Source organism: Alligator mississippiensis, chromosome 9, assembly GCF_030867095.1.
Source record: "Alligator mississippiensis isolate rAllMis1 chromosome 9, rAllMis1, whole genome shotgun sequence".
Taxonomy (NCBI): domain Eukaryota; kingdom Metazoa; phylum Chordata; order Crocodylia; family Alligatoridae; genus Alligator; species Alligator mississippiensis.
The window spans coordinates 44,859,513-44,880,505 of NC_081832.1; the positions used below are offsets into that span (position 1 = coordinate 44,859,513).

The window sequence follows — 20,993 nt, forward strand, 5'->3', positions numbered from 1 at the left end:
AATCATAGAAAAGTGAGGCTGGAAGGGACCTCAAGAGATCATCTAGTCCAGTGGTTTTCAACTTGTGGTCTGAAGACCCCTGGAGGTCTGAAAGAAGGCTATGTCCAATCAAAAGTATGTGAATACCCACAATTAAATTCAAAGGGGTCTGCACCTCTGTTTGAAAATTTTTAGGAGTCTGCACATTAAAAAAGGTTGGAAACCACTAATTTAGTTCAAGTGGAGCTCAAACCTGCAATGCTGGTTTTATTAGCACCATGCTCTAACCAATTGAGCTGAATGTCACTACATCTGCCAACAGCACTCAGCAATCCAGAAACAGTGAGAATACATCACTGGAATGTCAACATTTTAACTTACTATTGCTGAGTGTGTCAAGGGCTCTATGCAGCATGATACAAACGATCCTCCAGGGCAGTAGCAGTTCAGGTAACAGTGTCACTTTTCAAAGGAATTCCTGAGCAGGGAATGAAAAACTTAAAGCACTTGTAAATTTTAGGAACAGGGGCTGACGGATCTAGTAAACTGCAGGGTCACTTTTGTCTCTTTGTTGCTATAGAACTCCTGCCAATAAAAAGTGCACTGTGATGAGATTTTCTGCACAAAACAGTCTGCAGGAAAAGCAAGTAATATTGCACCCACCTTACTGCTGGACTGGGCAAGCGGCAGCATGGCATAGCCCCCGCTCCCAGCGCCTTCCACCGCACCTGCATCCCACTCCCACCCCTCCCCTGTCCCAGCTGGGCAAGTGGCGGCAGGGCAGAGCCCCCGCTTCCAGCGCTGATGAGGGCGCAGTAGCGCTGGGAGTGGGGGCTATGCCCTGCTGCCGCTTGCCCAGCCAGGGCGGGGTGGGGATGAGATGCAGGCAACTTTGCCAAAGAAAGGATGTTTTGATTGAAATGTCACTGCTGCTACTAGAGGTAAGAAAAGGAAAAGAAGCAGCAGCATCTCCATGCTGCTATTTTGAGTAGAAAAATCAGCTTTCTTGCTTAAGATACCCAAATTTTGGAATGCTAATTTTGGAGAAAGGGTGCACATGCTATGTATATAATATGGTATTTGTTATCCAAGCCACATTTTTTGGTCTTTTTGTCCCTTCAGTAAGATATTGTCTGGTCAGAGACTCATTCTCCATATATTTTAGAGATTTGGCCAATTTATAGTCAACACAATATATTTATTTTATAAAATGACCTATTTTTGCAGGGACAAATCCTCTCTATAACCTCCCTTCAGGTATATGAAGGCTGTAATCAGACCTCCCTTAGCCTTCTCTTCTCAACACTAAATAATCCCCACTCTTCCAACTGTAAACCATGCCAGCACACTAAGGCTGAGTGATGCACTGGATTTTGGGTCGTCAGAGTGGTAGTAGCCAGACTACTAACTACTGACTACTGCCAGACTACTGACTGAGGTGTCTTGTGGAGAGGTGTCTCTCACCCTCATTGCCCTGGAATTTGCTCTGAACCTGATGAACGCATTATTCTTTATTATATATAACCAATTTATATACAGAAAAAATAAAAACCAAAAATAATATAATAACAATAATTAATAATAAAACTAAGAGTTTAGATAAAATTTACAACTACAACATTAGGTGGATAATTCCAGCATACTGGGTGGTCTCACTTGTGTTAAACAATCACAATAATTCAATTCACCTTGTTATAACCCTTTAAAACAGTTTTCTCCCCATAACCCAATTGATTTCTTTCTGGTCACAATCCACTTCCCATTACAATAAATGGCAACACAACTATAACTATGATCCACCACTAGGTGACAGAGGCGAGGCTTCTGCTGCTCCTGTGAAAATGGACTCCTTTAATCCTTCCTGGTAACACAGCAAAACAGGCTCTGAATGGCTGCTGCAGGCAATAGGCTCTATTTGTTTCCTTCTGGAAATATACTTCCTGAAAACACTAGTGATGGTGTCCCCACACACACCCGTGCTGGTTTGTTTTCTCTCAGCCCATTCCCTCTCAGAGCTGTCTTCCCCCTCCTAGGACATCCACCCACAGACAGGGGTTTCCCTCTGCAGGTCTCTGACCCTGCAGCTCAAGCCTTCCCAGGTTGGACAGGGGTTTCCATCTGCACATTTCTGACCCTGCTGCTTCTCTCAGCTCTGGCAAGCCTACCAGTTTTGCTTACCAACCTTTTGCCACTCTTTCTCTGTCACCACCCCCACCCCCCACCAACAGTACCGCCACCACCTGTGGGAATTCACCGTGCCCCCACAGCTTCCAGGGGCACGCAGCGTTCATGACACAGGCTCTCCCCCATCCTGATGCCTGCTCTCTAGGCAAGTTTCAGATCGGTCTCCCCTGGCTAGGGCTGGATTTGGCTCCTCCCAGCTTTCCTTCTTTGCTTCCCTCCCTCAGATTTTATGGCTCAGTAGTAGCCAATCAGAGCCCCTGGGTTACAATGAGGGCTCTGGTCACAATTTAAACATTCCAATAAGAAGTGTGCAATGATCACTGCATCACCTCTTGTCTGGTAAAGCTATGCACCCTCTGCAAAGTTTTACCACCCTTTTCTTGCAGAGATCTTAAGTGCAGCTCACCCACTCAGCTTATAGCCAGGCAAGCTTTACAGCTGTTATACAACCTTTTCTCATAAGTCATGTTTTGTACACTTCTAATCATTTTTCTTCCCCCCTGCTGGACTTTTTCCAATTTGTCTGTGTCTTTTTTTGTTTTTTTGTTTGGTACCCAAACCTGGACACAGTACTTTGGATAAGGCCTCACCAGTGCTGAACAGAACAAAAGAATCATTTCCCTGGAGCTCATATTAATACAGCCTATATGTTGTTGGCCTCTGCTCAGTCTACATGTTACTATAACCCCCAGCTCCTTTTCTGAACTACTAGCCTGTGGAGCTTGCGACCCCCTCGCTGCCCAGTCTATCAGGGTGTTGCCCCTCCCCTCAACTTGCCTGCCACGACTTGGATGTTAAACGCACTTTAAGAGGGGTCTACAGTGGAGATCTTAGCTCGGATGGGCCTCCCGATGGACGGTGGTACTCACAGTCGTCCGACGCGATGTCCCACGGGGCTCCGCCTCCCCTACACCCCGTCCACGCGCCAGCCGCTGGGTGATGCTTTACAGATGTCTCCTGGCCTCGTATGACAGCCTCAGACCGGTTCTCCAGGTTCCAGTCGCTCTCCCTTCCTTCTTCGGCAGATTTCTTTTTTTTCTATAGAAAATATTCCTCTGAGTCAGGAGGAGCTGCAGGATTATCCCCCTTATTCCAGCTCCCTCTCAGATCCTCAGCTGTTTCCTCTCCCCTACCACAAGCAGGGAGCTCCCTTGCCTCCTGAGTGTAAGCCGCTTCAGGTGGCTGAGAGAGTGCCCCTGCTTGCACTCCTTGTCTGCCTCCTGCTCTGCCTCCCGCAGAAGGCTTAAAGCCCTTCCCTGGGCTGCCTGCTGGAGCCTCGCAGGCTGGGTCCTCTCCTTCCCATGCCAGAGCTCGCCTCACAAGCTGCCAGCCCGTGCTCTCTCTCTCCGGCTCTCTCTCTCTCCCCACTCCGCCAGCGTTTTTGAATCTTCCCGCAGCGGCCGACGCGGCCACTGGGATTGGCTCAGCTGTTCCCCTTGCTGGGAACAGCTGATGCCACAGCTGGCATAATGCCGGTTCACGCGGCTGTGGCCGCAAACGCGGCTCCTGCTCCCGCTGCTCTCCGGGAGGTACGTACGCCCCTCTGGGGGCTTGCTCTCGGGGTCTGGGGTCCACGGGCTCTCTTCTCTCTCCCTCAAGAGCCTGTGGGGGCACCTCGCCGCCACAGACCTCCCCGCTTAAGTTGCCTCGTGGCATCTGGTTTTCTCGTGTGACGGCATGTACCACCTGCTGCTCCTCCCCATGGATGTGACCCGAACCTTCCTCTGCGTTGTCCGCGCCTCCCCATCTGGACAAAAAGTCAGCCACAAAGTTATCTTTGCCCGGACTGTGTACCACCATGAACTTGAATGGCTGCAATGCCAAAGCCCAGCGGGTGATCCTGGCGTTCATGCTCTGTTTCTGTGTCAACCACTGTAGTGGGGCGTGGTCTGTCACCACCACAAATTCCCTCCCCATTAGGTAGTACTTAAAATATTCTATTGCCCAGCGTATTGCCAGACACTCCCTCTCGATGGTGGCATACCTGGTTTCCACACAGCTGAGTTTTCTGCTGGCAAACGTGATTGGGCATTCTTCTTGCCCGTGTTTTTGGAGTAATACTGGTCCCTGAGCCCGTCCTGATGCATCCATCTGTAAAACGAAAGGGGCATTAAAGTTAGGTGTATGCACAATAACGTCATGGTGCATTGCCTCTTTCAAGTCTTGGAAGCTCTTCCGCATCTCTGTTGTCCATTTCAATGGAGCTACAGACCCCACAGCTAATGTGTCTGTAAGTGGTGTGGAGAGAGTTGCAAAGCAGGGTATAAATCGCTGATAATAGTTAATGAGTCCCAAGAAGGAACGCAGTTGTTTGCAGGTTTGTGGTTCCTGGAATTGCCTTATAGCTTCAATCTTGTCTGTGAGGGGCCGAATTGTCCCTCGGCCTACTCGAAATCCCAGGTATGCTGTTTCTTTTCCCGCTAGCTTACATTTCTTTGGGTTGGTGGTCAGCCCCGCCGCTCGGAGTTCTCCCAGGACAGCTCTGAGGGCTTTAAGGTGTTGTTGCCAGCTGGTGGAAAATATAATGACATCATCAATGTACACCGCCGTGTATGCTGCATGTGGTGCCAATAAGTTGTCCATCAACCTTTGGAAGGTTGCGGCCGCGCTGTTGAGGCCAAAGGGCATCTGCGTGAACTCGAATAAGCCCCACGGGGTCCCGAAGGCTGTTTTGGCACAATCCGTGGAGCGCATTGGGATTTGCCAATACCCCTTTGCCAAATCAAGCGTAGTTATATACTGTGCTTCGCCGATTTTCTCAACGAGGTGATTGACATGGGGCATTGGATAGGCATCAAACGTAGTCAGGGCATTAAGCTTTCTATAGTGTATACATATGCGCAGTGACCCATCCGGCTTGACCACAGGAACTATGGGACTCCGCCAAGGACTGCGGGATGGTCGTATAATCCCCTGTTCTTGCATTTTCATGATCTCCTGTTTTATTTCCTGTTGCCACCGTTGAGGTATCGGCCTCCATCTCTCCCTAACCAGGGCCCCCTGAGGTGTCCTGATCTCATGTTCTACTCCCGTTACCCATCCCAGGACCTCTTGGAACACCGCCCTAAACTCTTCTATTAAGGCTAATAATTCTTGCTGTTGTTGGTTGTCCAGCTCCTTGCCCATTTGTACTGACCCCTCCTCCAGGGATCCCCCTAACCCGGGGCAAGGTGGTCCCAGGTCTTCCCTTGTATCATCTTCTAGTGCCATCTAGCCCTGAGGAGTCTTCCACTCCTTGAGCAGATTCACCTGGTAAATCTGACGTTCCCGGCGGTGACCCGGTTTAAGTAATTCATAATCCACCGGCCCTATTTGTCTCACAACGGTAAATGGGCCCTGCCACATTGCCAGCTGTTTGCTTGAGGAGGTTGGCAGCGATACCAGAACTCTGTCTCCCGGCTGGAACGTCCGTGTTCTTGTCTTTTCATTGTAGCGCCTCTTCTGTATCCCTTGGGCGCTCCTCAGGTTTCGACTGGCGATCCGTTGGGCCCTGGAGATTCGGTCTTGCAACTCTTTTCGGTACCTTTCCACCGATACCCCGAATCCCATTGGCCTCTCCCATTCTTCCTTTATGATTTGTAGCAGTCCCCGGGGACTATGGCTATACACCAACTGAAATGGAGGGTACTGGGTTGACTCTTGAGGTGTGTCCCTCAGGGCGAACAACAAGGGGGTCAAGATGGTATCCCACTTCCGGGGGTCTTCCTGGGAGCACCGTCTTAGCAGCCGCTTGATGGTCCCATTTAATCTTTCCACAAAACCATTAGTTTGGGGATGATAGACCGAGGTCTTTAGCTGGGTGATGCCAAGGTTTTTACATAAGGCTTTCATCACCCCAGACATAAAGTTCGTCCCCTGGTCTGTGAGTATTTCCCGCAGTATGCCCACCCGTGCTATCTATTTGAGTAGCTCTTCCACCACCCGAGTGGCTGTTATAGATCTCAGAGGCATGGCTTCCGGGAACCGGGTGGCATAATCTACCATCACCAGGATATATTGATATCCGTTATGGGACCTTGGGAGGGGTCCTACTATATCCAGGGCGACCCGTAAGAATGGTGTCTCTATTATTGGCATGGGATTCAGTGGTGCCCTTGGGGGTTTCCATTCTTGTGCCCTCTGACACTCCAGGCACGCGGCCCCCCACCTTTCCACGTCCTCTTGGAGACGAGGACAAAAGAATTCTTGGGCCAGCCTAGCTCGGGTCTTGTTACGTCCCAAATGGCCGCCCATGGGCGAGTCACGGGCCAATCTCCACACCGCCTGGTGAAGTGAGGACAGGACCACTAACTGCCTCCCTTGCATGGTACCCTCCTCACTCCATTGTACCCGATATAATAACCCCCCTATTACCTCAAAGCCAGGACGACTCCGTGAGGATCCTTCCCCGGGGTCTGTGTCCCACAGCCGCTGGAGTTCTGGGTCTTCATTTCAAGCTCTACGGAATTGGGCTGCGCTCACGAGCAGTTCTAGATCGATGCTGCCTGACGTTATTTTATCCTGACGGGCCCGGCCCTCGCCGGCCCATCCCTCTCCCCTCCTGATCCAGTTCCTTTCTTCTTCCATTGCCCTCACTCACTCGAGGACTGTGTAGAATGGCCCCCATTCTCAGCCTAGGATCATCTCACAAGCCAGGGTTGGAGCTATTCCAACTCGTAACTCTCCGCTAAACTCCATCACCCGGAACGGCACATAACAAGTCTGGAACCACATCTCTCCCCCTAATATACAGGTCATCGTCAGGGGTCCCGCACTCTTCCATCCTGTCTGCAGAGCGAGGTCTGCCCGAAGTAGGGACTGGGAACACCCCGTGTCCAATGTGGCCTTGACCTCCCTGTCTCTGATCCATGCGGTTACTACTGGTTGGTTCCATCCTCCGTCTTGGGTTGCGGACCCAAAACTTCAATCCATAAGCTCCCCTCTCTCCACCTTTTTGCCTCTATCCTGGGAGGGAGGATATCCTGTTGGTGCGCGACTCAACTCGCTCAGGCCCATCCCACATTTGCGGGAGATGTGTCCTGTCTGCCCACAGCGATAGCACACCACCCCTTTTGGTGGTCCTCGTCTCGGGCCCGTCCGCCTCGCCCCTTCACTTGGCTGTCCCTCTTTTGGGCCTTGGGAGCCTCACCCATATCCTCTCTCCCTTTTCGAATTTGTAAAGGCCTCAGCCAAGCGGAGCACCTCTTCACTAGTTTGTGGCTGGTGTCTCCGTACCCATCTCTGGGTGTCTTCCTCCAAATCCCATATGAACCGTTCTAGTAGGATCTGGTCCATCACGCCCTCCTGGTTGAACTTGCCGGCTGGCAACCATTTATTAAGTGAATCCCTTAAAGCTTGCAACAAAACCCTGGGTCGCTTAGCCTCCTTGATCTTTTGGGCTCTGAAGGCCTGCCGGTGACTTTCTGGTGAAATCTCAAGCCTGTAGAGGATCGCTGCCTTGACTGTCTCGTAATCTCGGCTTCCTCCCTTGACAGAGCTCGGTAGGCGGCTTGAGCCTGATCTATCACCAGCACCCCTAGCTGATGGCCCCACTGACCACGGTCAAACCCTGTCTGGATACCTATCCTCTCAAATGCTTCAATATAAGCTTCGGGATCATCCTCCTTAGTCATCCGGGGCATTTTAAATAGAGCAGCATTTTGCTGCATCCACTCTTGCTGGTGTGCGCCCTGTAGTTGCTGCACTTCCAACGCTTGCCCTGTGGCCTGGATCACCTGCGTAGGCATCTTTGCGTGCACTAGTACTGGCTGCTGCATCCCTGTTTAATCCCGGGTCGGGAACACTGTACCGTTAATGCTGTATAAGAATATTCCCAGCCAATGCACCACTGTGGAGCTTGTGCCCCTCTCGCCACCCAGTCTATCAGGGTGTTGCCCCTCCCCTCAACTTGCCTGCCACGACTTAGATGTTAAACGTACTTTAAGAGGGGTCTACAGTGGAGATCTTAGCTCAGATGGGCCTCCCGATAGACGGTGGTACTCACGGTCGTCCGACGCGGTGTTCCACGGGGCTCCACCTCCCCTACACCCCGTCCACGCGCCAGCCACTGGGTGATGCGTTACAAATGTCTCCTGGCCTCATATGACGGCCTCAGACCGGTTCTCCGGGTTCCGGTTGCTCTCCTTCCCTTCTTGGGGAGATTTCTTTTTTTTTTTTATAGAAAATATTCCTCCGAGGCAGGAGGAGCTGCAGGGTTATCCCCCTTATTCCAGCTCCCTCTCGGATCCTCAGCTGTTTCCTCTCCCCTACCACAAGCAGGGAGCTCCCTTGCCTCCTGAGTGTAAGCCGCTTCAGGTGGCTGAGAGAGTGCCCCTGCTTGCACTCCTTGTCTGCCTCCTGCTCTGCCTCCTGCAGAAGGCTTAAAGCCCTTCCCTGGGCTGCCTGCTGGAGCCTCGCAGGCTGGGTCCTCTCTTTCCCGTACCAGAGCTCGCCTCACGAGCTGCCAGCCCATGCTCTCTCTCTCCGGCTCTCCCTCTCTCCCCGCTCTGCCAGCATTTTTAAATCTTCCCGCAGCGGCCAATACGGCTGCTGGGATTGGCTCAGCTGTTCCCCTCGCTGGGAACAGCTGATGCCACAGCCAGCGTAATGCTGGTTCGCGTGGCTGCGGCCGCAAACGCGGTTCCTGCTTCTGCTGCTCTCCGGGAGGTATGTATGCCCCTCTGGGGGCTTGCTCTCGGGGTCTGGGGTCTGCGGGCTCTCTTCTCTCTCCCTCGAGAGCCCAGGGTACTTCACCCTACTGGCTCAGGCACCAACCCTACATTCTGACGGTGGAAGGACATCTGCAGCTATGTTTGGGACTTGGGAAGTGTCCCTCTAGTGGTGCCCTTTGTGATGGCATGCAATGGGGCTCCTGCCCCATTACTGAAGGAAAGAGAGAGCCAAGGATCAGTTAACCAGCTCCAGCCTCCTGGACAAACTGATAGTGGCAAAGGGTCCTTGAATAAAATGGCTGCCTGCCCCAGATGCGGCCAGTAATTTACAGGCCTGGGATGGAAGTAGTGAGTCAGGTGACCCAGCAAGAGATTCATAGATTCATAGATGTTAGGGTCGGAAGGGACCTCAATAGATAATCGAGTCCGACCTCCTGCATAGGCAGGAAAGAGTGCTGGGTTTAGATGACCCCAGCTAGATGCCTATCTAACCTCCTCTTGAAGACCCCCAGGGTAGGGGAGAACACCACCCCCTTTGGGAGCCCATTCCAGACTTTGGCCACTCTAACTGGGAAGAAGTTCTTCCTAATGTCTAGTCTAAATCTGCTCTCTGCTAGCTTATGGCCATTATTTCTTGTAACCCCCAGGGGCGCCTTGGTGAGTAAAACCTCACCAATTCCCTTCTGTGCCCCCCGTGATGAACTGATAGGCAGCCACAAGGTCGCCTCTCAACCTTCTCTTGCGGAGGCTGAAGAGGTCCAGGTGCCCTAGTCTCTCCTCATAGGGCTTGGCCTGCAAGCCCTTAACCATACGAGTGGCCCTTCTCTGGACCCTCTCCAGGTTATCCACATCCCTCTTGAAGTGCGGCGCCCAAAATTGCACACAGTATTCCAACTATGGTCTGACCAGCACCCGATAGAGGGGAAGTATCACCTCCTTGGTTCTGTTCATCATGCATCTGCTGATGCACGATAAAGTGCCATTAGCTTTTCTGATGGCTTTGTCACACTGCCGACTCATGTTCATCTTGGAGTCCACTAGAACTCCAAGATCCCTTTCCGCTTCCGTGCCACCAAGCAGGTCATTTCCTAGGCAGTAGGTATGCTGGACATTTTTCCTCCCTAGTGCAGCACTTTGCATTTCTCCTTGTTGAATTGCATTCTGTTGTTTTCTGCCCATATGTCCAACCTGTCCAGGTCTGCTTGTAGTTGTTCCCTACCCCCCAGCGTGTCCACTTCTCCCCACAGTTTTGTGTCATCCACAAACTTGGATAGAGTACACTTCACTCCTTCGTCCAAGTTGCTGATGAAGACATTGAAGAGTATCAGTCCAAGGACCAAATGGGCCAAGGCCAAGGGGCCTCAGCCCAAACAAGGGCCTAACACCACAAGCCTCCCTGCCCTCTAGGGGAAGGCTCCTTGTCCACTCATAACATCAAGGCATGGCAGAAAAAAAACAGGGTGGGACCCTCAGAGAGTAGAGGGGGCAAGCAAGGTGGGGTCCAGGTGGACACCAAGGGGGTGGAGTGGGAGACTTTGCCACCCCAACACCAGACCCACTACACAGCAGCATGCATACATTGCAGGACCCTTAGTATGGTTAACCCCAGAGCTTAAAACTTAAAATGAGTTCCAAAATCAGGAGATCTCTTAAGACTATCACACCGTCCAGGCATTTGTATGTGGCACACATCTCACATTGTCTGCTCTCCCAAGCTTCCAGTCAGGTGACTGAGATTCCACTTGCAAGAGCCCCCAGCATCTTGTTATACAACTATGCATTCCCTCCTAGTCTCACCTGTTTTTCACCCTCTCCTGTATCTCTCAGGCCTAGTGAAGGTTGCAGCAAGGTTCTCCCCTCCCAGGGCTGGTGTTACAGCCAAATAGAGGACAAAGACTGTGAGGTAAAGCCTGATCCATTGTTCACAGGAGGGGTGGGAGAGACAGAGCCACAGCATGTTCCTGCTCCCCTTCCCCATTTGTCCAGTGAAAATGGTAATAGCCCCTTCTGCATAGTCCTCTGACTTGGTAATTCTGACTCCTTACCAGCTCCCAGGCCTGGATGCCCATTAGGGCTGTGAGAAATGTCACCGCTAGTTTTGTTTCAACCCATTTCAAGGTTAAAACAGCAAAATCAAAACAGAACAGATATAGTTGAAACAGCCTTGAAACAAAATGAGGTAAATCGAAAATATTTCCTGTTTCAATGCTGTTTTGATGTTTTGCCTATAAGCTATAATGGGGAAGGACAAAACAGCCTATAACTTTGTCATTTCTGGCCTGATTTGGATGAAACTTGCAGGAATTGTAGCCCCTTCTGAGGGCAGGAAACCTGCCACAGTTCAAGGAGCTAAGTGCACGGGGGTTGGGGAAACTGCACCCCAAATTTTTGAAAGCAAAGCTTGTGTCACGTGTACGTGCTAAGCCACAGTGGAGTCAAAACTGCAGGCATGCTAGCCCCTGCTGAGGCCACAAAGCCTGCCAAGTTTCAAGGAGATAGGTGTAGGGGTTTGGGGAAAACTGCACCTCAAGCTGCAGACAAGCAAAACTCATGACATGGGTGACACCGTGTGTGTTAGGGTGCAGCAGGGTGAAAGCTGCAGGCCTGATAGGCCCTGCTGAGGCCATGAAGCCTGACAGCTGTTAAGGAGATAGGTGCAGGGGCTTCTGGGTTCTGGGACCCTGCACCTCTAGCTGCTGACAGGCAAAACTCGTGTCATGGGTGCTTGTGCAACTGTGTTTGTCTTGGGACACTGTGGGGCAGGAGAGGAAGCTCCTGCAGGCCTGGCTGCTAGGCCCTGCTGTGGCCACAAAGCCTGCCAGCTGTTAAGGAGATAGGTATAGGGGGGTTCTGGGGCCCTGAATCCCTAGCTGCTAACACGCAAAACTTGTAACATGGGTACTTGTGCAACTGACTATCTCTGTCTTAGGGCAGAAGTAGTTCTTGGCTCTGTATTTATTCTTTCCTCTCCTTAGTCTGTGGTTTTGTAAATGTTAATCCTTGCTTATTAACTACTGTGTATTGAGCTGGTCCCTGAGTGAATCATGATTGATTGTGTAACACAGTAGCCAGCTAGAATAATGAGTTAATGAGCAAGGATTAACACCTACTAAGGAGAGGAAAAAATCAAGACAGAGCTGGAAACTGTTTCTGCCTCAAAACAGAAACAGTCAGTTGCACAAACACCCATGTCACGAGTTTTGTATGTCATCAGCTAGGGGTGCAGGGCCCCAGAACCCCACTGCACCTATCTCCTTAACAGCTGGCAGGCTTTGTGGCCACAGCAGGGCCTAGCAGCCAGGCCTGCAGTAGTTTCCCCCCTCTCCCTCCCATGCCCCAAGACAGACACAGTTGCATAAGCATGCATGACACAAGTTTTGTCTGTCATCAGCTAGAGGTGCAGGGCCCCAGAAGCCCCTGCACCTATCTCCTTGAAAGCTGGCAGGCTTTGTGGCCTCTGCAGGGGCTAGCATGCCTGCATTTTTGACCCTGCTGTGACTTAACACATATACGTGACGTGAGTTTTGCTTTCAAGAATTTGGGATGCAGTTTCCCCCAAACCCCTGCACCTATCTCCTTGAACCTTGGCAGGCTTTGTGGCAGGGGCAGGCAATTATTTTGGACGGAGGGCCACTTACCCAATTTTGGCAAGCTGTTGAGGGCCGCATGGGTAGCCCTGCCCCTTGACAGGTACCAGCCTCCTGGTCACCATCTTGGGACCAATGTCCTAATGTCTTGGGACAAATGTCTCAGGGACAGCGCCGGTGGGGCCCAGAGTGGGGCACAAGCTGGCAGGGGTCTGTGGAGCTGGGTTGGGCTGCACCAGCAGGGAGAGGGGGGAGCTGGCCCGGCTCTATAGAGCTCCTGCCACACAGGACCCTTGAACTCCTGCCGCCTTGCTCTGGGCCCCACCAGCACTGGCCCTGGGACATGGGTGTGGGCCTCATGCACCCACTCACTCCCAGTGGCCCTCCAGTCCCGCTGTACAGGTGGTAGGCAGCGTGCAGCCCTGACCCCCTGATCCTTGCAGGGAATGAGCTGGTGCTGAGTGTGGGGAAAAGTGGCCCCTCCCCCTCCCCATGGCCCGTGCTGCCTGCTGCAGCTGCTCACAGCCTGCCTGCCTCCTGACCAGGCACAGGCAGCCCCGCATGGGCTACAAGCGGCTGCAGTGCAGGGTGGGCGGGCAAGGGGCCACTTTTCCTGCGCTCAGCCCCAGTTTATAACCTGCCCCCACTGCCAGCCTGGGCCCTGCACTGGCTCCAGGCTCTGGTTGAAAACACTGGTTGAAATGGAATGCTTCCGTTTCACATAGCCCTACTGCCCATGTCCTGGTGCCTGACAGGTAGGCCAGTGGAGCACACAACTAACTAGAGAGGAACTTCCCCTGGGTATGACTGCAATTCACAAGATTGCTGGAGCATGATGAGGAGACCCACTCCAGCAGGAAAAGAATTGTGCAACTGGGCCTTGCACATTGTGTGTAATTAATAAACTGTGCCCCTCTTAGGCTGATGTGTTTCCTTCACAGTATGTTTGCTTTGCAAAGAACTGAAGACACAGCCCCAGCCTTCTACCTCCTCTTTGCTGACCAGACTGTGCAGAGCAATGATGGGTGGGGAAGCTTGCTTGGTATGTCAGTGGTGGAGAAGGGCAGAATTTGGCGGAAGTCTGGCATTTGTTGAGTCATGGTTAAGGCTGTGGTGCATCCTCTGTCCTGCTTGGTGGCTGCTGCAGGCAGTGAGGGACATGGCCCGGAAGGTGTGTACTGATGCAAGACTTGTCCTTTTCTTTCCTTGCTTCATAGTTCATTTTGTTGGGAACAATGGGTGAAACACGGGTCCCTCTGAGGTGGTAGAAGTATTGTCACTGACCAAATGGGGCTAGGATTTTACCATAAGGCATTCCTAACTGACATTTCATATAGGGCTGTGTGAAATTTTGCCGGCTGTTTTGTTTTGACACTGTTTCAACCAACTTTGAGGTTGAAACAGCAAAATCAAAACAAAACAAAAGCCCTCGAAATAGCCTCAAAACAAAATGAGGCTGGTCGAAACGTTTCAAAAGTCGCAATGTTTCGACCATAAGCTGGGAATGGGAAGTCAGTCCAGCTGGGCTGACTTCCCATCCCCAGCGCAAGATGTGGTAGGAGGTGGCCACGCAGCCCAGCTGGGCTGCTTTCCCAACTCCCACGCTACATTGAGCTGGGGGGGGGAGGCAACCCAGCTGGACTGCTTCCCAATCCCCCATGCTAGATCACACCAGGGGCAGGAGGCAGCCCATCTGGTCTGACTTCCCATCCCCAGCGAAACTCGAAACAGCCTTGAAACAGCCTTTCTGTTTTGACAAAACAGAATGGAACAGCTGTTTCGACTCGAAATGAAATTTGAGACTGTGCCCACCTGGCTTTGAATATTTGATCACGTGCAGCCTTGGTCCAGACCTACTGTCTCCTGTAAGCCAGTTGGTAGATGGCTATCACCTGGGTGGCCTCCCCCAATCTCGCCTGCCACAACTTTGAATGTTATTCCAGTGGGGGGGCCAACCACCCAGGGCTCCTCTGGGGCGGGGAGTCCGCCAGGCGGTCATCCGTGGGGCTCCACCTTCCCTACACCCCAACCTCACGCCAACCTTTTTCGGGTCACTAGATCTTCTTGGTCGTACCTCTGATGATGTTGCACTTCTTGAGCTCGGCGGTCTTCATAGCCCTATCACGTCCTAGGGCCTACCTCCCAGGATAACTCACTCAGCTAGCTGTAGGGCTTCAGAAATAACCCCCTCCTGCCCCAAGGCAGTCTCTGCCTGGGACTCTAAATTTAACCAGTACTTCAAAACAACAAAGAAGGGGACAACGAAAATACGGTGCAGAGCTGTCTTGCCTGTGTCACCTCACTCTCAGCCCCTCCAAAAGGGGGAAAAGAAAAGAAACCAACACAAACTATAAGTTGGGAAAGACATATCTGGTTTCTTCCCCTGCCCTACTGCTAGGGTAACAGAGCGACTTGCCCCTATGACCCCACTGGGGCTTGACCCATCATCTGGCCTGGGTAGACCGTAGCCCCTTGCCCCGGGTCATTTCTCCTCTCACTCCGCCAAGTGTGGTATGTGGTGCTGCTCTCCTTATCCACTGTCAGAAGCGTTCCACTTCTGGTGTCCTGCGGTATCTTCACAAATGGCTGGCCGCTTCTTATCCTATGTGTCAGTACCCAGCCTTCTACCATCCTACTCTGCAACTCCTCTTGCTGCTCACAGCTGTTTCTGCTCGGCGGAGGGAGCCTCCTCTGACACCCGTGTCTCCCCAACACTCCCACCTCTGTTGGTGTAGAAAGCCTCTTCTGGTTCTCCCATCCCTCTGATGCTTCTGCCTTTGTTGGTGCAGAGAGCCTTCTCTGTCTCCTCTGCTTCCTCGGCACGCTGTTCGCTGCTGGCGCAGAGAGCCCCTGCCGGCTCTTTCTCCCCCGGAGTATCCCGGATGGCGTCCGGCTTAAGAGTCTTCCCCAACTCTTCTCTCCTCCCTCCTCTGTCTTCCCTGGTGGTCCTTCTTATCCCCACTGGCCAGTGATTGCCTCTGACATCACCAGCCAGCTTCAGCTGAATAAAAGCGTGGCTTACAACCCGTGCGGATTTCCCTCCTCGCTCCAGCTGCACCACGGGTCCTGCTGCCGGTAAGTATTTTTCTTGGGTTATTCTTGTGTCTTTTCCTTCTTTTATACATGATCCCCACCCTAGGGGATCCCCATTTATCATTTGGGGTGCTTTCCACTGCTCTCCCCCAGGACAGAGACAAAACACTGTTCTGTCAAACTGTCGAAACTCAAGGCAAAATGGAACAGTGCCATTTCGCACAGCCCTAATTACATAGTCCTTGTGTGGGAATTCTCTGTCACCTAATGAAAGCACCACCCTCTCACAGAGCAGGATCTTAAAAGTGGACACATTTGACACTGCACCAAATTCTTCTCTTGGATGCACCTACCCATTTCCCAGAGAAACTCATGGAGTTATGTATGGTATCGGAGGAGAACCAGGCTCCTACCACCTGCCCTGAGAGAACTGAAGCCTTGGCCCATTAAATATAAGTATAAAATCTTGCACATTGGGATTTCCCATCTTGAGGGTTTCCTGAGTAATAAACAGCTTGGCTGAATTGACTTGCTCAGCTGCTCCACATTAGTGCTACATGAGAGGCCTGCCAGTGGCAGGCAGAGATCTTCACCTTGGGTAGCAACAGCAGCTGAGGCAGTGGCCACAGCCAGGCTGGCAGCATTGGTGGCTGCCATTCTGTACTCGCTCTGAGTGGGTATCTGGAGTCCTTCTTGTCCACTCCTTGTTACACTAGTGATGGGTGATTTGCAGACTTGTTTCCAAGCCACTGGCACTGTGGGCGTGCTATTCCAATCTACAAAAGCTTGAGTTTGCCCTTTGAAGAGGAGTTTGGTATGGTCCAGTAATACCATTAAGAGAGTGAAACTGAGTAAAAAGAAGTTGTGGATGAAAAGCTAGTACAAGTTTCTATGAGAGTACCTCCAAAGGGAACAGTCTGGTCATTGCAAAGTAGGCTGGCTAAGGCACTGGTGATGAAGCCAATCTGCTCCCATGCTTCTGTGATCCAATTTGTAAGCATCTGGCAATTATATATAAGTTGAATGCTCAACTGTATGCAACTAGGGATGCTAATTTGTTGTCAGAGATGACTAACAGTTTTGAATGATCCATAAATAAGAGATCTTTACATTTTGTCTTTGCCTCCCCCCGACCCCCCATTTCTTTGTCCTGTGTGGTCATTCTCCTACCCCTAAGTGATCTTCCCAAAACCCTCCAGGGAGAGGACAGATACCAGGACTTGACATGTCTAGCAAGAGGCAGAGCAAAGACTTTTGAGACCACTGTGTCAGGGGGAAGAGCCATGAACAAATTCACAGCAAGCAGAGGATCACATTCACTGCTGTCTCCCCTGTCTGTTTGCATGGACATTTTGGGAAAGGACCATGACAGTGGGTTCTTGGGAGACAGTATGTAGAAAATAGGCCTAATTCTGTGCCAAGTTTCTCAGGTCCTTTAGGTCCCCTTCCATGCCACCCAGACTGAAGGCTGTACAAGGCCTCTACTCAAAGTATTCTCAGGCTCAAATAACTTCAGAGTCTTACAGAAACTAGTTGAAGAATGCTGATCTACTACTGCTCATTTTTAACTTTGGAAAACTGAGGAAGTTCCAGAGGATTGGAGGGATTGGCAATGTAATTCCAGTATTTAAGGAGAAGGATGGCCCTGGCAACTAGTCACCAGTCCACCCAATGTTGATCCAGTGTAAAATAATGAAACAATTAATTAGGGACACTTCTAAAAAAAAATAGAAAATAGGCATACAATAGATGCCAGTCTGCATGGTTTCAGAGGGAGGTACAGCTTGTTCAACAAACCTGTTGCCTTTTAGTAAAAGCAACTGTGTTGATGTAGCATATTTGGTTATTCCAAGACTTTTGACTTCCTAGCACATGGCATTTTGATTAGTCTCAGATACTGGGAAACAAGTGATCATCCCGTACTCACATGGGTAAAACTTACAAGAACAGAGCCCAGTGCTGGCATCCACATTTCAAGCAGGGTGAGTTCTGTTGAGTCATTTGTAAGTTTCAAGAGTCAGGCTGCATTTAGATGAAGCAGGTGAGTTGTTTGTCTTGCAGCTACTATGAAGAGTACCACCAAAATAGGAGATCTATTCATCTGCAGATGGAATCGTTTAAAAATATGTTCTATATTTTTAGCCTAAGTGCAATGCTAAAAGGGGTGGAGGAGGTCTGGCAAGTCAGCATAAAAAGGCACCCAAGCAGATAGGAATACATACAAGCATATGCCTGAAGGCGTGCAAGGGGTCTCATGCAACCATTGGAAGGCTAAGTACAGACAGTCAAAAAGCCTGAGGCTGAATCAATTCAGTCTTTTCAGGTTAGTTTAAACTGAAGAGATTAAACTGAGAAACAACTAGATAGACATTCACTTTTCATTCAGAAAAAACAGTCACATACCTGCAGTAGCTTAGGCCAGAAGCCCGGGGTTGCTAGATCATGGCTCTCTGAAACAAAGCCAGCATGGGCTGTGTGTTTGTTTTGTCTTCCTGCTGCCCTTGAGATCTCTGGGATTTGCAGTCCAGACTCACAGTAGCAGGACTTTGCAGGGTTGCTCATCACTTCCTCTTCCTGCTTCCAGGTGTCTCTGGGTTTTGTAGCCCACAGTTGCAGCCAGTAGTTTGCAAGGCAGGGCAGCTCTGTACTCAGGAGAAGCGCTCTGTACTTATTTAACCCCCCTCTTTGGCCCAAGACCCCAGCTGGGGTTTACCAGTCCCTGCCTTTCCTCCCGCACTCCCCCAAACCCTTCTCTGCTGGAGCAGACAGCACAGCATAGCACAGCCCAGGTCCGGTAAGCATGCTGTGGAACTGTGATTTAACTTGAACCAGGAAGGGGTCTGGGACAGAAGTTTCACAAATCACTTTGACCCAAATTAATTGTCAGGCTAGTGCATGGAGCAGGATCTTTGGAGCCGTTTGGGCGGCTCAGGTCCCCAACCTCCACATGAAACTGGGAGCTCAGTGCAGGAGGCGCTGCACGGAGGGTGAGAAACCCTGGGAGCCACTTGAGGTGGCTCAGGTCTACAGCTGCTGGTACAGGGCAGCAGGTCAGTGCAGATGATGCTGCACAGAGGGTCCGGGAGCAGACCAAGCCCCGGTGCTGCACAAGGCTGTCCGGGCCTCTAACCCCTAGCACAAGGCGAAGCGCCCACTACACACAGCAGTGTGTGTCACCGTAAGCCGGGCCAGTGGCAGCAGAGTCAGGTGGCAGGAAAGCCCAGCAAGGAACAGAGCTCAACCTGGAGAACAGGAGGCAGCCCTGGGGCTGTGGAGTAGTAAGTTACCCTGGAGAGAGGGTCCCCACAGGGGAGGGAACCCCCGACCCAGAGTTGCAAAGGCGTACCACATGGGCTACTCCTGGGTGATAGCGGGGTGGGGGCTTAGGAGTCTTTGGGGTCTCCCTCTCCTTTTCTTTCCCCCCACCTCCTTTCCTGTAGTGGTAATTTGGGAATGGGGCCCCTGCCCTGGAGGGCACCCAAGTAGTCTAAGGATTGCTGGTTATATTTGTAGACTGTGCCTTATAGTTTATAAAATATATAAAATATTACATTTAAAATATATTTCTATTCTGGCGTAACTAGGAACAATGCCCACAAAGTGACGGAGAGCAGATTTAGGTTGGGCATTAGAAAGAACTTCTTCAAAGTAAGGATTGCCAGAATCTGGAATGGGCTTCCAGGAGAGGTGGTGCTCTCCCCTACCTTAGGGGTCTTTAAGAGGAGACTGGACAAGCACTTAGGTGGGGTCATCTGACCCCAGCGCTCTTTCCTGCCCAGGGCAGGGGGTTGGACTCGATGACCTACTGAGGTCCCTTCCAAACCTAACATCTATGAATCTATTCTTGCCGCTCTGAAATCTGTGCCACACACAGTACCCACTCCAGCTGGTCTGGGACCCATGCTGCATGTGTTGCCTGGAGGAGCTGTATGCACTGCACATTCCAGAGCTGCTGAAATGGACCTTGAGTGCAGTGGATCTGGCATGCAGAGGGGAAAGGGGACCATGGGCCTGATCCAGCCCCTGAACCAGCCCTGTGTCACTCATCTGGCTCAAAGAGCCAGATGAATTCTACTTCCCCGGTCCGTAGAGAGGATCCAACTTCATGATCAGATCAGTATCATGGGACTGTGCCTTGCATCTGCCAACAGGTGGAGCCAGAAACCCATCTTCTGTTGCTTTCATTTGCTGTCTTGTAACAAATCTGGTGATAGGAAATCAGGTGATATGTAGTAGGTTTCAGATAGCCAGGGTGATGTGCATTTCCCTGACAAGGCTGAAAAGTCATTAGTGCCATTAGGACAAGTAGCAGCAACATCTGGAGCCTGGTGCTTAAAGGTAGGTTCCTATATTCACTATTTGGGTTGCTGTTCCTCTCCCTTGCAATGTTTGGAGTCCGTTTTCCTTTGGGAAGCTCATTAGGAAGTGGATAGCATTCTGCATGCCAAAAAGAGGTGTCCCTAAGAGCTTGCTAGCTGTATGCCTGATGTCTGCTGGAATTCACATTTGCAAAGTCTCCTTCCATGGAGAGGCAGATTTGAAAATGTATCATGGTTATGAAGGATTTTGTGTTCCTATTAATCTCACTCTGGATTATCCTAAACTCTTGCTTGTGGAAACTGGAGATTTCATGACAAGATGCCTGAGCTTTGGTGGCTTTCCCATATCTTCTCATACTGAAGAACCAGCTTTTACTTCAGTGTAAACAATAAGTGAAAAGACCCTGGTAGCACACAGCTTACATCCAGTGTAGCATTACCCCAGGGAAAATCTGGTAAAAAATTTACTGTCCACTTCCTTAAGGAGCTGCTACCTGTTTCCGGCTAACCACTGGCAAGGCACTATGATAGTACCTAGTGTGAGCAGTTAGCCTGGGACTGCTGCTCATTTGCCTGTCTGTATCCTAATCTAATTTACATGAGTGTGCAAAATGGATGCAGATCATTCCAATGTACATGTATAGTTTACCCAGGCCCTACGTGTTTCTTGCCCTTAATTATAAGTCAGATCAGTGAAAGCCAGCACTATGCCTTGGAAGTCCTCTTCACACACAGTCTTTCACTGCATTTCATTCTCTTTTGTATTTCATTTCTTTTTGCAAGCTTTAGCACACAGCGGCTTCCAACACAATTGCTGGTCTCAAGACAGAACCTGACTTGAAGGGCGCTGCCAGACCAGCAGACTCTTGCTCTGACTCATGGTGCTTTTATATTAGCTTGTTGGGTCAGGGAAGGGGATCAAGCTTGGCTGCAGGAGCCTGCCTGCAGGCCAGTCTCCCTTTCTCCCTCGCCCCCCAGCTCCCTGGCTGTCTGCAGGAAAGGAGGGCAGTGAGCTGCCAGCCCAGCCAGAGCTGAAGAGGGTGTGCTGGGGTGACCACAAGTTGGGGGTGCTCCAATTCCTCCCCTCCCCACCGCAGATCAAGCTCCCAGCCAGCAGCTCGCTCCTCCTCCCTCATCCCCTCCCTTCCTGTATAGGGGAGGAGGGTGGGACTGGGACCCATCAGCCCAGCTCAGTTCACCTGACAGATTAAGCCTAGCGAACACAAGTTCCCTGAGGTGAA

General features: G+C 51.1%; 1 protein-coding gene across 2 annotated transcripts in view; it reads left to right on the plus strand.

Annotated features, from left to right (window-relative positions):
* STING1 (stimulator of interferon response cGAMP interactor 1) overlaps positions 1-20,993 on the plus strand; it is a 96,846-nt gene that overhangs the window by 26,141 nt on the left and 49,712 nt on the right. The window contains exon 1 of one of the 2 annotated variants that reach the window (XM_059733435.1): positions 19,661-19,771. The exons of the other annotated variant lie outside the window; for it this stretch is intronic. The gene's annotated coding sequence lies outside the window, so the exon portion shown is untranslated. Of the gene's footprint in view, positions 1-19,660; positions 19,772-20,993 lie in introns of those variants that run through there. 2 annotated transcript variants of the gene reach the window in all.